We start from the raw sequence: 16,940 nt of genomic DNA, 5'->3' as shown, positions 1-16,940 counted from the left end.
TTACTTGATTAGGTCTACAGACACTATTACAATAAAGTGGGGACACCCTTTTGACTAGTTGTGGCACTCGATTACAGGCTTGGATAGCCAGGTCTGGGACTGTTGGTGAAATACATGTTATGTTCAAAAATTACAAAGGTATGATGAGCCAAGACATGTTATATTTTGTCTTTCGCTGTTCACAAATATCATTTGCTAAAGGTGAATGTCCATGGACAACTCCAATAGTAATGCAGCTATTTTTTCATCTCTGGTTGACTTTCACTATATGTCCCTCTGTCGTCTCCTGATAATGTATGCATTTTGACCATCTCCTGGCCAGTTTGACTTACCAGTTGGTGAGGGTGGTATGCCTTTCTCTGTACGATGTCGATTCCTCCCCGTAGATGCAGGAACCTCTACTACTGCAGTTGTCTGTGCTCTGGCTGAATGTGTCAATGGGTGAGAAGAGAGAAAAGTAACCAAATGGGAAATGTGCTTGTGGAACTTTTCAGGGATTTCCCCATTTCTTCTGCATGCTAACAGTGTTGTGAAGTACTGCCGCAGACTGGGCAGGTAGGAGCAGTGGTGCATTGGGGATGTAATGGCGTGGCAGGGTGGGAAATGAACAACAGAATATGTGTATGAATATTTTTCTCTGATGATTCTCTCACCTTCTGCTTTGTGATTTAGGCTGGAACAGGGTGATTTACTTCTTGGATAATTTGTGGCAGGTTTACTGGCCCCTTGAAAAACATTTACACCGCCATTGTTTCACTTCTGTGACACAGCGGTGGTGTAATACAGGTGACACACTTTGACTTATTCACAACGTGACGCATCTATAGGGATGCGTCATGTTGTGAAGCCCTGCGCAACATTAAACCTGCGTCAGCTTTGATGTAGGCAGGGTGGGCGTTCCTTTGGGCTATGCCTCGTGAAAGTGATACAGTGAAATTGACGAGATTTCACGGAGTCACTTTTCATAGGCTGCTGCTACGCAACCTTACCCCTGCTTGAAGCACACGTAAGGAGTGGCACAGAACGTTAGGTATGGGCGGTCCATGGACATTGTTGGAGTTTCGTCACACTTGCGACACTACTCCAGCAAAGCACCCCCCTAATGCCATCAGATGCAACACACATCTGTCTATCCCTATGCCACAGTGCACCGCATTGTAAATGCGACGCATCCGTGGTGGCGCAAGAGTTGAATTGCGTATCGCATTGTTACTGGCTCATCCCTGCTAATATTTGTCAATTGCTACTTAGCAGGGTTGTCTATATACGGCAACAGTACAGTGCCCATGTTTTCAAAAGTGGGGGAGAGATTTGCCATTTCTAATGCAAAGGATTCTGGGACTTATGGTGCTACATACAGAGGGTGACACATGAGTCTCTGACTGACTATATTTTTATATACACTTTGGACAACTTCCTTACTCACAATGACAGTGCAATACAGACAATCTTTTCATGCACTTTTTCTTTTCATCCCATTTACCTGGTACCACGTAGCGGATGTCACTAACAGGCAGCCCATGGACCAAGTGGGGGTGTATTGTGGTAAGGATATCCTCCTCCAGTGGGGTGAGACGGATGCGGGGTCCAGAGTATGCAGCAGGGAGGATCCTGTTTAATTCGATCCTGGAGTACTTCTCCTTCACCCACTGCCTTTCATCCTGCCACTTTTTCTTGATATCCTGGACTGTGCGCCTCTCCTCCCCTAATGCTGTGACAGCAGTGGCTAATTGCTGCCATAGGGCTACCTTCTGTGTGCCACTGGTGCAGTAGGGTGGGAGTCCATATAGGCGTTTGTGGTGCCTCACTATATACTCCACAAGCATGGTGGCCTCCTCTGCAGTGAAGTTCTTCTTCCTCCTCATTAGGTCCATTTTTCTCTGGTGATGTCAGCGTTGTGAACACAAACTCTCTGTGGCCAAACCTGTTCCTTCAATGTGTGCTGCTTTTATATGTTTTTTGGTGCTGGTCAATTAGTGTTAATTGGCTTCAGCTGGAGTGTGGTGGGGGAAGGTAGGCACTTGCAACATCATGGCAAAATGGAGCTATTGGCTCTGATTGGCTGCAGTGTGTCAGCTGATGCATGGTGGGGGATGGTAGGCACTTGGACAGGTGTTTACCCTTGGCTAAAATGATCAACGGCCCCAGTTCGTGTATTCCGGCAACGGAGATTCCGGCCCGGAAGCGGAATTCCCACTCCGGGTGCGGAATTCCCGATCCGGGAGCGGAAATTCCGGCCTGAGTGCGTAGTAGTCATAAGTCCATTCTGTGAATACCAAAAGTAGTAAGTTCATTCTGTGAATGCCAAAAGCAGTAAGTGCATTCTGTGAATACCAGAAGTAGTAAGTGCATTCTGTGAATACCAAAATGGTAGTAAGTTTAGGATTTTGTCTTAAGTTAGTTCTGTGAATCGGGCCTGATTTTCTTGCGATATGTCTACGAGCCTTGTCCTTTAATGGTTAAGTTGTCTACAAAGGTTTTCTACAGAGACTGCAGCTTTTCCCTACTAGTCGCATCCAAAATGTGTCCACACCAATTGTGTGAATTTAACATAAGGCAAGGTGCGAAAACATTTCCATGTTGAATATGATTACAAACCACAGAAATTTAAAACCAAATGTTAACGTGAAATTATGGTTAGGTTTGCTGAAAACACAATACAGTATGTTTTAAAGCCCTCTGAAACTCACTGAAAAAAACACAGTTAAGCGCAGTTATGCTTCCATACCAAAATCTAAAAAATACTGAAATTGACCAATTATGCCCTAGTAAACTAAGCATACCTTGCACCTCCTTCAAGCATTGCTTATTTACCTCACATAATCCATTATTCATGACAGTTTACATGGCACAATTGATGAAATTACTGATGACATCTCAACTAGCATCCTTGATTACATCCTTGGTGATGTGAAAAAATTATACCAGTACTCTGCCATTGGCCATGTGCACAGGGAGTTAAGCACTAGGCGTGTCCTATGCCCAGTCCTCTGTGACTGACCAAGACATAATGTGCATAACCCTTGGCAATGTCCAGTAAAGACTGGCCACTGAGTTTGTATCTGCAGCCAGGCTCTATGGTCAAGCCTCTGCAATTGTTTAACACACACTACACACAGTCTTTAGCTGTGCACACCAATTTTAGCCTTAGAGCCACACTTACAACTACACCCGGAGATAAACCATTTCTGAGTGGCTCACCCCTGCAGTGTACTTCTTTGAGCCACGAGCAGCAAAGCCCTGCACCCTACTGTCCACAACAGTTATTGGTATTTGTCATTGTTGTCATTGCTATTTTAACCAGCACTTTTATATAGCACTGATCAAAGTCAGATTACTTCAGAGCGCTAAGAAAGTGGGCAGTCCAGTGGGTCTAATGGACAGGGTCCCTTTAGCAACCTGTACATTTTTTTTTTTTTACAAATTAAGCACTGATCTGAACCATTGGATCACAACACTTCTTAACTTGCTCAAGGTCAGAAAGGAGACTTTTGTAATGATCAAACATTTAAAAAGTGAAGGACATATATACTTGGATAAGTGTGGCTGTCTTTCATTCATCCCCTTCTCTTTGATCCTCACCTGAGGGTTAGCTCCCTTCAGATCTAGTTTTGGAAATATTTTTTGGCTGACTTCACTTGATCCAAAAGGCCCAAGATAAGATTCACCGTAAGCCACACAAAGACAGTTCTGATTGTGTGGCTTAGGGAGAGAAAATATTAGTAATGGTAATGGAAAGAAAGGCACTCTATTTTTTGAGAAACTATTTAAGATTTTTAGGAAATCATAAAAGGACGGGGTGCTTCCGAAATTTGGGCTGTCTGTCTGAACAGACCCTTTAATTCAATGTTTGGTGATGCAAGTACTTCGCCTTGCTTCGGAGCAACGTACCCACCAGCCTCAGCTGAAAAGTTTTGTATTACTTATTGAGTTTCAAACTATTACATTTCAATATTACTAAATCATAATTTTCATCACTCTGTTGATTTTACACAGTAATTAATTTAATCAAATTATACAATTCACAATAATGTTTACATGATATGCAAATATCAGAATTTCCACATGATTTGATTCGCCCAATGCATTTCGGGCCTTTGACGGCCCTTCGTCAGGGGCTTTTCTGCAAATAACAAAAAAATATAATGGTAATGACGTTGATGTACAGAGGTACTACATATACAGACAATTTATGAGCTATACATTAATTTTTCACATAGAAAAAATATCCTCATGTCGAAGAAAAGAGGTTTGTGATAAAAATAATCCACAGTAAAACCAGCCACCCTGTGCGTGGAAAAATCATGCACTACAAACAAAACCGAATACCTGATATTCTGGTACTCTCCCTGGCTAAAAGAAGGGGGAAAAAAAACATTCGTAACTAAATAAAACTGCCTTCTAACTTCAAAAGATAATAAACGAACTACCGTTCCTCAGTTCAACCGACCTGCATAAATGTTACTGATCCTCGTGAACACTCCTTCACCGGATTAACTGTAGAGAAAACCAAAAACAATGACGCTTACTACCGAGGCGTAACTTCTTCACCTGTGCATTTCTCTCAATACTACGTATCGATCTGCACTGAACATCACTAATCCTCACCTTCACTGAGAAAAAATCTCGTCTTCTTATGACCACCAGGTAAACAGCTAACCGTGCTCCTCAAAGCCGTATTCTACCAACTGCTCGGCGTCTACCTTATACAGACACACGCTGGTCGACAACAAAATAGGACTGTGAAGTTCTACTGCAAATACGAACCGCCATTTTGAAATGGGAATCTATTCCACTAACTTCAATGTAAAAGATACTACCTCAATTTAACAATGTAAGACGTGATTACCGCAAAAAAGCGAAAATCCGTGAATGTGAAAAAATAATGTGCAAAGTGGATAGAAAAAAAGAAGAAAAAAAACACAAGGTACCTCTTTACCTAAGAAAGATAAAAAAGCTAAAGACAATGTGAGGACATTAATAATATGGGCGTCTAAATGTCTCCAGTGGCTTGCCCAATCATCGTGTTACAAAAAACATGATAAATCTACTTTTTCATTGATCCCATGGGGATCCTGTGTGTTCAACCTCCTAATCCAAAATATTTCTTTTTGTAAAAGAGATTTAGATAGGTTCCTACCCGGGACATGGACCATTTTATCGATAATTTGAAATTTCAGTTGGGAAATGGAATGTTTACACTTGTTCCAATGTGTCGCTAAGCTACTCTTTTGGTTTTTATTACGAATGGTGCTTTTGTGTTCAGAGATTCGAGTTTTTATTTTTCTCTCTGTTTTCCCTATATACAGGAGTCCACACGGACATTTGATAGCATAAACTACGTTGGTTGAGTCACAAGTAGAATTGTGATGTAGTTTGATGGTTTCCCCCGTAGTGGGGTGGTATACTATGTCGCCTGTAATTACATTGTTGCAATGTACGCAATTAGCACATCTTTGCGTGCCTTTAAATTCCAGAATGGTGGTCTTGAATGAAGTTGATAAGATTTCTTTGATGTTCTTTGATCTCTTATATGCAAATAGAGGTTTCTCTTTAAACAGGTCTTTAAAATCCTCTTCGTTTTGGAGCATATCCCACCTGTTCAAGATGATCTGTTTGATGTGTTTAGAGCTTGTAGAGTACTTAGAAACAAAGACTTGTCGAGTGGAGCTTTTCGTAGGTGCTTGTTCCAATAAACTTTCCCTTGGCCTTAGTTGTGTCTTATCAATTGCTTCGTTCAGAATTTCCTCTGGATATCCTTTGGATAAATACCTTTTCCTCATGTACTCCGTGTTAGTTTGACATGTTTGTTCTGATGAACATATCCTTTTGGCGCGTAGAAATTGTGAAAAAGGAAGATTTTTCAATAAATTCTGTGGGTGAAAGCTGTCGAATCTCAAGGTGTTGTTCTTGTCAGTTGGTTTATGGTGTATTTCTGTTTGAATGATGCCATCTTTGATTGTTATCAATACATCGAGAAAAGATAGTGAATGTTTGCTGATTGTGTTGGTGAATTGTATGTGTTCATTCTTCTGATTGAGTTCCAATATCTTATTCTCCAACATTTCAGGACCGTTATTCCAGATTAAAAAGATGTCGTCTATGTATCTTACATACATGAGAACATTTTCCGTCCATTCTCTATCTGAGTAGATGTGCTGATCTTCAAAATGGGCCATGTAGGTATTCGCGTATGCGGGCGCCCCCGCAAAACCCATAGATGTGCCTTTGAGTTGTAGGTAATATAGATCGTTCCACTCGAAATAACTGTGATGCAAACAGAAATGCAGCATTTCAAGTACAAAAATTTTGTCTGCTCTCAAGGTGGTTTGTTTCAATAATGCCCATTCTACAGCTTCCATTCCCCCAGAATGAGGGATGGAAGTGTATAACGATTTCACGTCCAAAGTACATAATAAGCTTTCTTGATTGATCTGAATCCTTTGAAGTTTTTGTAAAAATTGGGTTGTGTCTTTGACATAGGAATTCCACTGCTGAACAAAAGGTTGTAAAAAACAATCGATGTATTTGCCAATTGGTTCAAAAATGGTCCCGCACCCGGTGACTATAGGTCTAAATGGTGGATTAAAAAGATCTTTATGAATTTTTGGCAGCATGTATAATCCAGGTGTACTTGGATTCTCTTGAGTTAAGAATAATCTTGTATTGTCTGTGATCCATCCCATCTCTTGAGCTTTGGTTAAAATAGTGTTGAGTGTAACTGCGAGTTGGTTGATGGGATCTCCATCTAAAAGGAGATAGGTACTTGAATCAGATATGTGTTCCATGACTTTTTGATGGTAGAATATTTGATCCATGATAACAATAGCCCCTCCTTTGTCCGCCTTTTTGATGTTAATGGTGTTGTCGTTGGCAAGGTTTTTTAGCATGGATTGGTCTGATTTAGTGAGATTGGTCCTAATTTGCTTTTTGATGTTCATCTTACATAAATCTTTCTTCACCAAATTTTCAAACACATCCAAAATTTTATGAGATATGGGTGCTTGGAACGTAGATTTTCTTCTAAACTCTTCCAGTTCCTTTTCGGGAGGGGGACCCTCTCCCGTTGCAAATGTTGAAAAAAAGTATTTCAGTCTCAAGACTCGCATGAACTTGAATAACGTGATCTCATTTTCCAATTGGTTGGTATAATATGTGGGAACAAATCCTAATCCTTTGTTCAGAGTCCTGATTTGATTTTTCGAAAGTTGTTTGGAAGAGATATTGACAATTAAGTTGTTTTCTGGCTCCTCAATGTTGGTTTTGACCTTTCTTTTGCTTCTCCTGGTTTTCCTGGTGTTTTTCCTGGAGGTAAATTGCTGTCCGTGACCTGGGTTAAAAAAGAAGTTGATGTAGAGGCTTGACTGTCAGTTGTTCCTGCCCGTTCTGTTGGTGTTGTTTCACGGGACTTGTCTACATTCGGTGGTGGTCTATTAATGTTGGTGTCAGTATCTGTTGCCAAACTCTCTTCTGAGGAAACGTTCGGATTTTTCTTGAAATATACTCTCCTTTGGGCATACACTTCCGCCCATGTATAAACCTCATTGAGTTTATAATCCAAGGTATCCCTCTTGTACTTTCTTAATTTCCCCTCTTGAATTTCTTTGGAATAGGTCTCTAATTTCTTGTTCATGTCTTCCAGGACTTTGTGCCAGTCTTCTGAGTCCATTCTCGCTTCTATGTCAGTTTGTATTGTTTTGATCTCTTCCGTGATTTCTTGGATAATAACTGCCAATTCTTCAACTAGTAGTAGTATTAAATCCAATGAACACTTGTTTAATACAGCATACCATCGATCCATAAAGTCTTTCTTTAAATGGAACCTGAAAAGCATGGGCTTGATGGATAATCTTAGACCTCTGGGTATTCTTTTAGCACGATGGTATTGCACAAGCGTGGAGGCATGAAGACGTTGGTTTAACTGGCGTTTTGTGAGAAATTCTAGTTGTTTTAGTTGTTGCTGTAATGTGTTCCCCTGTACTTCGAACGTTTTTACTTCTTGAATTAAAGAGTAAATTTCAGTGGCTTGTTCATTTGTAAATGCCAGAACGTTGGCACGATTGTCAGTTAAACTGCTGATTGTATCAAATGACATTTTTGGGCAGGTGCTCTTTCTAAAATGACAGAGGTGCTTCAATAATGGTAATGGAAAGAAAGGCACTCTATTTTTTGAGAAACTATTTAAGATTTTTAGGAAATCATAAAAGGACGGGGTGCTTCCGAAATTTGGGCTGTCTGTCTGAACAGACCCTTTAATTCAATGTTTGGTGATGCAAGTACTTCGCCTTGCTTCGGAGCAACGTACCCACCAGCCTCAGCTGAAAAGTTTTGTATTACTTATTGAGTTTCAAACTATTACATTTCAATATTACTAAATCATAATTTTCATCACTCTGTTGATTTTACACAGTAATTAATTTAATCAAATTATACAATTCACAATAATGTTTACATGATATGCAAATATCAGAATTTCCACATGATTTGATTCGCCCAATGCATTTCGGGCCTTTGACGGCCCTTCGTCAGGGGCTTTTCTGCAAATAACAAAAAAATATAATGGTAATGACGTTGATGTACAGAGGTACTACATATACAGACAATTTATGAGCTATACATTAATTTTTCACATAGAAAAAATATCCTCATGTCGAAGAAAAGAGGTTTGTGATAAAAATAATCCACAGTAAAACCAGCCACCCTGTGCGTGGAAAAATCATGCACTACAAACAAAACCGAATACCTGATATTCTGGTACTCTCCCTGGCTAAAAGAAGGGGGAAAAAAAACATTCGTAACTAAATAAAACTGCCTTCTAACTTCAAAAGATAATAAACGAACTACCGTTCCTCAGTTCAACCGACCTGCATAAATGTTACTGATCCTCGTGAACACTCCTTCACCGGATTAACTGTAGAGAAAACCAAAAACAATGACGCTTACTACCGAGGCGTAACTTCTTCACCTGTGCATTTCTCTCAATACTACGTATCGATCTGCACTGAACATCACTAATCCTCACCTTCACTGAGAAAAAATCTCGTCTTCTTATGACCACCAGGTAAACAGCTAACCGTGCTCCTCAAAGCCGTATTCTACCAACTGCTCGGCGTCTACCTTATACAGACACACGCTGGTCGACAACAAAATAGGACTGTGAAGTTCTACTGCAAATACGAACCGCCATTTTGAAATGGGAATCTATTCCACTAACTTCAATGTAAAAGATACTACCTCAATTTAACAATGTAAGACGTGATTACCGCAAAAAAGCGAAAATCCGTGAATGTGAAAAAATAATGTGCAAAGTGGATAGAAAAAAAGAAGAAAAAAAACACAAGGTACCTCTTTACCTAAGAAAGATAAAAAAGCTAAAGACAATGTGAGGACATTAATAATATGGGCGTCTAAATGTCTCCAGTGGCTTGCCCAATCATCGTGTTACAAAAAACATGATAAATCTACTTTTTCATTGATCCCATGGGGATCCTGTGTGTTCAACCTCCTAATCCAAAATATTTCTTTTTGTAAAAGAGATTTAGATAGGTTCCTACCCGGGACATGGACCATTTTATCGATAATTTGAAATTTCAGTTGGGAAATGGAATGTTTACACTTGTTCCAATGTGTCGCTAAGCTACTCTTTTGGTTTTTATTACGAATGGTGCTTTTGTGTTCAGAGATTCGAGTTTTTATTTTTCTCTCTGTTTTCCCTATATACAGGAGTCCACACGGACATTTGATAGCATAAACTACGTTGGTTGAGTCACAAGTAGAATTGTGATGTAGTTTGATGGTTTCCCCCGTAGTGGGGTGGTATACTATGTCGCCTGTAATTACATTGTTGCAATGTACGCAATTAGCACATCTTTGCGTGCCTTTAAATTCCAGAATGGTGGTCTTGAATGAAGTTGATAAGATTTCTTTGATGTTCTTTGATCTCTTATATGCAAATAGAGGTTTCTCTTTAAACAGGTCTTTAAAATCCTCTTCGTTTTGGAGCATATCCCACCTGTTCAAGATGATCTGTTTGATGTGTTTAGAGCTTGTAGAGTACTTAGAAACAAAGACTTGTCGAGTGGAGCTTTTCGTAGGTGCTTGTTCCAATAAACTTTCCCTTGGCCTTAGTTGTGTCTTATCAATTGCTTCGTTCAGAATTTCCTCTGGATATCCTTTGGATAAATACCTTTTCCTCATGTACTCCGTGTTAGTTTGACATGTTTGTTCTGATGAACATATCCTTTTGGCGCGTAGAAATTGTGAAAAAGGAAGATTTTTCAATAAATTCTGTGGGTGAAAGCTGTCGAATCTCAAGGTGTTGTTCTTGTCAGTCAAGCCTCTACATCAACTTCTTTTTTAACCCAGGTCACGGACAGCAATTTACCTCCAGGAAAAACACCAGGAAAACCAGGAGAAGCAAAAGAAAGGTCAAAACCAACATTGAGGAGCCAGAAAACAACTTAATTGTCAATATCTCTTCCAAACAACTTTCGAAAAATCAAATCAGGACTCTGAACAAAGGATTAGGATTTGTTCCCACATATTATACCAACCAATTGGAAAATGAGATCACGTTATTCAAGTTCATGCGAGTCTTGAGACTGAAATACTTTTTTTCAACATTTGCAACGGGAGAGGGTCCCCCTCCCGAAAAGGAACTGGAAGAGTTTAGAAGAAAATCTACGTTCCAAGCACCCATATCTCATAAAATTTTGGATGTGTTTGAAAATTTGGTGAAGAAAGATTTATGTAAGATGAACATCAAAAAGCAAATTAGGACCAATCTCACTAAATCAGACCAATCCATGCTAAAAAACCTTGCCAACGACAACACCATTAACATCAAAAAGGCGGACAAAGGAGGGGCTATTGTTATCATGGATCAAATATTCTACCATCAAAAAGTCATGGAACACATATCTGATTCAAGTACCTATCTCCTTTTAGATGGAGATCCCATCAACCAACTCGCAGTTACACTCAACACTATTTTAACCAAAGCTCAAGAGATGGGATGGATCACAGACAATACAAGATTATTCTTAACTCAAGAGAATCCAAGTACACCTGGATTATACATGCTGCCAAAAATTCATAAAGATCTTTTTAATCCACCATTTAGACCTATAGTCACCGGGTGCGGGACCATTTTTGAACCAATTGGCAAATACATCGATTGTTTTTTACAACCTTTTGTTCAGCAGTGGAATTCCTATGTCAAAGACACAACCCAATTTTTACAAAAACTTCAAAGGATTCAGATCAATCAAGAAAGCTTATTATGTACTTTGGACGTGAAATCGTTATACACTTCCATCCCTCATTCTGGGGGAATGGAAGCTGTAGAATGGGCATTATTGAAACAAACCACCTTGAGAGCAGACAAAATTTTTGTACTTGAAATGCTGCATTTCTGTTTGCATCACAGTTATTTCGAGTGGAACGATCTATATTACCTACAACTCAAAGGCACATCTATGGGTTTTGCGGGGGCGCCCGCATACGCGAATACCTACATGGCCCATTTTGAAGATCAGCACATCTACTCAGATAGAGAATGGACGGAAAATGTTCTCATGTATGTAAGATACATAGACGACATCTTTTTAATCTGGAATAACGGTCCTGAAATGTTGGAGAATAAGATATTGGAACTCAATCAGAAGAATGAACACATACAATTCACCAACACAATCAGCAAACATTCACTATCTTTTCTCGATGTATTGATAACAATCAAAGATGGCATCATTCAAACAGAAATACACCATAAACCAACTGACAAGAACAACACCTTGAGATTCGACAGCTTTCACCCACAGAATTTATTGAAAAATCTTCCTTTTTCACAATTTCTACGCGCCAAAAGGATATGTTCATCAGAACAAACATGTCAAACTAACACGGAGTACATGAGGAAAAGGTATTTATCCAAAGGATATCCAGAGGAAATTCTGAACGAAGCAATTGATAAGACACAACTAAGGCCAAGGGAAAGTTTATTGGAACAAGCACCTACGAAAAGCTCCACTCGACAAGTCTTTGTTTCTAAGTACTCTACAAGCTCTAAACACATCAAACAGATCATCTTGAACAGGTGGGATATGCTCCAAAACGAAGAGGATTTTAAAGACCTGTTTAAAGAGAAACCTCTATTTGCATATAAGAGATCAAAGAACATCAAAGAAATCTTATCAACTTCATTCAAGACCACCATTCTGGAATTTAAAGGCACGCAAAGATGTGCTAATTGCGTACATTGCAACAATGTAATTACAGGCGACATAGTATACCACCCCACTACGGGGGAAACCATCAAACTACATCACAATTCTACTTGTGACTCAACCAACGTAGTTTATGCTATCAAATGTCCGTGTGGACTCCTGTATATAGGGAAAACAGAGAGAAAAATAAAAACTCGAATCTCTGAACACAAAAGCACCATTCGTAATAAAAACCAAAAGAGTAGCTTAGCGACACATTGGAACAAGTGTAAACATTCCATTTCCCAACTGAAATTTCAAATTATCGATAAAATGGTCCATGTCCCGGGTAGGAACCTATCTAAATCTCTTTTACAAAAAGAAATATTTTGGATTAGGAGGTTGAACACACAGGATCCCCATGGGATCAATGAAAAAGTAGATTTATCATGTTTTTTGTAACACGATGATTGGGCAAGCCACTGGAGACATTTAGACGCCCATATTATTAATGTCCTCACATTGTCTTTAGCTTTTTTATCTTTCTTAGGTAAAAAGGTACCTTGTGTTTTTTTTCTTCTTTTTTTCTATCCACTTTGCACATTATTTTTTCACATTCACGGATTTTCGCTTTTTTGCGGTAATCACGTCTTACATTGTTAAATTGAGGTAGTATCTTTTACATTGAAGTTAGTGGAATAGATTCCCATTTCAAAATGGCGGTTCGTATTTGCAGTAGAACTTCACAGTCCTATTTTGTTGTCGACCAGCGTGTGTCTGTATAAGGTAGACGCCGAGCAGTTGGTAGAATACGGCTTTGAGGAGCACGGTTAGCTGTTTACCTGGTGGTCATAAGAAGACGAGATTTTTTCTCAGTGAAGGTGAGGATTAGTGATGTTCAGTGCAGATCGATACGTAGTATTGAGAGAAATGCACAGGTGAAGAAGTTACGCCTCGGTAGTAAGCGTCATTGTTTTTGGTTTTCTCTACAGTTAATCCGGTGAAGGAGTGTTCACGAGGATCAGTAACATTTATGCAGGTCGGTTGAACTGAGGAACGGTAGTTCGTTTATTATCTTTTGAAGTTAGAAGGCAGTTTTATTTAGTTACGAATGTTTTTTTTCCCCCTTCTTTTAGCCAGGGAGAGTACCAGAATATCAGGTATTCGGTTTTGTTTGTAGTGCATGATTTTTCCACGCACAGGGTGGCTGGTTTTACTGTGGATTATTTTTATCACAAACCTCTTTTCTTCGACATGAGGATATTTTTTCTATGTGAAAAATTAATGTATAGCTCATAAATTGTCTGTATATGTAGTACCTCTGTACATCAACGTCATTACCATTATATTTTTTTGTTATTTGCAGAAAAGCCCCTGACGAAGGGCCGTCAAAGGCCCGAAATGCATTGGGCGAATCAAATCATGTGGAAATTCTGATATTTGCATATCATGTAAACATTATTGTGAATTGTATAATTTGATTAAATTAATTACTGTGTAAAATCAACAGAGTGATGAAAATTATGATTTAGTAATATTGAAATGTAATAGTTTGAAACTCAATAAGTAATACAAAACTTTTCAGCTGAGGCTGGTGGGTACGTTGCTCCGAAGCAAGGCGAAGTACTTGCATCACCAAACAGAGAAAATATTAGTGCCACAGAAAGGGAAACTGAATGACATAAAATTATTTTGCAAGGTTCTACTCAGGATAAACCATCAACACTGCAGCTTCATTAGGATAATTTGTCAGTCCTTCTGTATTAACTCTCAGTGCATCTGGAATAAGTGCTAACTCAGCCTTCATTCTAAGAGGAAGCAAACTAAGTAGCAACATCATCAATAAATACCAAGAAATCTCTAACAAAATACATTTAGGGTAACGATTAAAATAGAGTTTATTTACTTCATTTTTTTAAGCAAACAGGGAGGGAGCCTTTGAAATAACGAAACATGCTTTAAGCTCCTCATTCTCTCCAATGGTGGACGCTCCCTAAAACTGCTGCACTTGACAAGGGTGTCCACTGTACCCCTTGCTCTTTCTCTTAGTAATTGAACCATTAATATTAGCGTTCAGAAACAACCCTGGGATCACAGGCATCCACTTCAATAGGGATGTAGTGGCCGCATATGTGGCCGATGTTGTCATTTTCTGTGGATGCCTCTCGTGACATCCCAGTTATTATGACAGAAATAGATAGATACTCAGAGGTGGCAGGATACTCCCTACATAAAGATAAGACAGAGGTTTTTCCGTTAAATATACACAGCTGCGGTTATTGGAGATCTGGGTGAAAAATGGCAACTGTCCACCATTAAAAAAATAGGCATCTGGTTCTCTTCGGACCTCAAAGATTCGTCTGCCCTTAACGAGCAAAAAAACTCTCAACAAAATTAAAGAACTTCTTTCCACATGGTCTCCTAAAAACATCACATGGTGGGGATGTGTGAGTACAGTAAAAAATGATAGCCTCACTGATCAATGTAATCTCTAGCATGCTACCAGTATCTTTATCTGTCACCTTCTTCAAATCTGTAGATATTGCCATATCTGAATTTGTCTGGAAAAATAAACAAGGATTTGCAATGCAATAGGTCTCGCATTTACGCGAGTTTAAGCTATTGGCAATGACAATGCGTTTTATTAATGTCTCAAAAAGCCATTGTCATTTACAACACCATTAGCTGAAACTTGCCTAAATGTGAGACCTGTTGCATTGCAAATGCTTGTTATTTTAGTTAACAAGTGTCAACTGAGTTTTTATGTATTATCAATGATTCCAACTTTTATGAAGGGAATCAAGCTGTCAGAAGAAGTAATTCACTGGGCTCCCAGTAATCGTGTATGACAATGCTTGAGCAGTGCGGCACGCTGTCCGGCCATGTCCCTGGGATCCAGAGGTACCGCAGGCGTTGGGTGTGCCATGGTGAGTCTAACCCCTTCTCTTGGGGGCCTGCTGTCCCTTCCTTCAGTTTCGCCATTGGAAAGCGGGCTTCCGAGTGGAGGGGGATTTTTGGGGGGGACAATTGAGCATCACGGTTTATTTCAGTGATAGAGACAACCCAATGGTAGGGGAAAAAACGGCATGTTTATTATTAGTGAATATTATTTATTTATTTATTTTCTCGAGGTTACTGCTGCACCAAGTGCTTCAGCGTGTCCAGATCTGCCTCTTCAAAAAGATGCTCAGTGTGTAATTTTGTTACACAAACAAATGATGGACGGAATATTGAATAAATCATACATTTGCCACCAGTCAAGAGATCTGAGTTTAATCCATCGTTATTTTGCTCACCATGCCACCCCAGTGTAGACCCAGCCATATACAAATCAGTCTTGACCTTGTGCCTCATGGGAACAGTCCAGACCGAACTGCCAAGCTAGGTCCTCCCTGGACCGGAAATAAGCATCCAGGGACTGGTTTCTGGGTATTACCCTTCATCAGCCAGGCTAGCTTGAATCCAGTGGCACAGTGAGCAAGGGACCCACGTCTGGGCATACCCATCCCACTTAGGGTGAAAAGTGCTATGCAAACAAATGATGGATGGAATGCTGAATAAATCATACATTCACCCCCAGTCAAGAGATCTGGGATAAATCCATAACTCTTTTGCTCACCATGCCACCCCAGTTTAGACCCAGCTATATGCAAATCAGTCTTGACCCTGTGCCTCATGGGAAAAGTCCAGACCGAACTGCCAAACCAGGTCCTCCCTGGACCGGAAATAAGCATCCGGGGACTGGTTTCTGGGTATTACCCTTCATCAGCCAGGCTAGCTTGAATCCAGTGGCACAGTGAGCAAGGGACCCACGTCTGGGCATACCCATCCCACTTAGGGTGAAAAGTGCTATGCAAACAAATGATGGATGGAATGCTGAATAAATCATACATTCACCCCCAGTCAAGAGATCTGGGATAAATCCATAACTCTTTTGCTCACCATGCCACCCCAGTTTAGACCCAGCTATATGCAAATCAGTCTTGACCCTGTGCCTCATGGGAAAAGTCCAGACCGAACTGCCAAACCAGGTCCTCCCTGGACCGGAAACAAGCATCCTGGGACTGGTTTCTGGGTATTACCCTTCATCAGCCAGGACGGGTATGCCCAGACGTGAGTCCCATGCTCTCTGCCACTGGAGTCAAGCTATTCTGGCTGAAGAGGGCTAAAAGCCTGAAACCGGTCCTAGGATGCTTGTTTCCAGTCCAGGGAGGACCTGGCCTGGCAGTTCAGGCTGGACTGTTCCCATTGGGTGCAGGGTCAAGACTGATTTGCATATGTCTGGGTACAAACTGGAATGGCATGCTGAGCAAAAAAACTATGGATTCAGGCCCACATCTCTGTACTGGGGTGAATGTTTGGCATTGTTCTGCATTCTGTTCATCAATTGTTCTTTTTGCATTTGTCACCCCGCGTGAGATGGGTATGTCCAGACGTGGGTCACATGCTCTTCATGCCACTGGAATCAAGCTACCCGGGCTGATGAGGGATGAAAGCCCGAAACCGGTCCTAGTATGCTTGTTTCCAGTCCAGGGAGAACCTGGCTTGGCAGTTCGGGCTGGACTGTTCCCATTGGTCGCAGGGTCAAGACTGATTTGCATATGGCTTGGTCCAAACTGAAATGGTACTGTGAGCAAAAAAAACATGGATTTAGGCCCACATCTCTGTACTGGGGTGAATGTATGGCATTGTTCTGCATTCTGTCCATCAATTGTTATTTCAATTGTTCTTTTT

Source organism: Triturus cristatus, chromosome 3_2, assembly GCF_964204655.1.
Source record: "Triturus cristatus chromosome 3_2, aTriCri1.1, whole genome shotgun sequence".
Lineage (NCBI taxonomy): Eukaryota > Metazoa > Chordata > Amphibia > Caudata > Salamandridae > Triturus > Triturus cristatus.
This window is presented reverse-complemented; position numbering follows the sequence as displayed.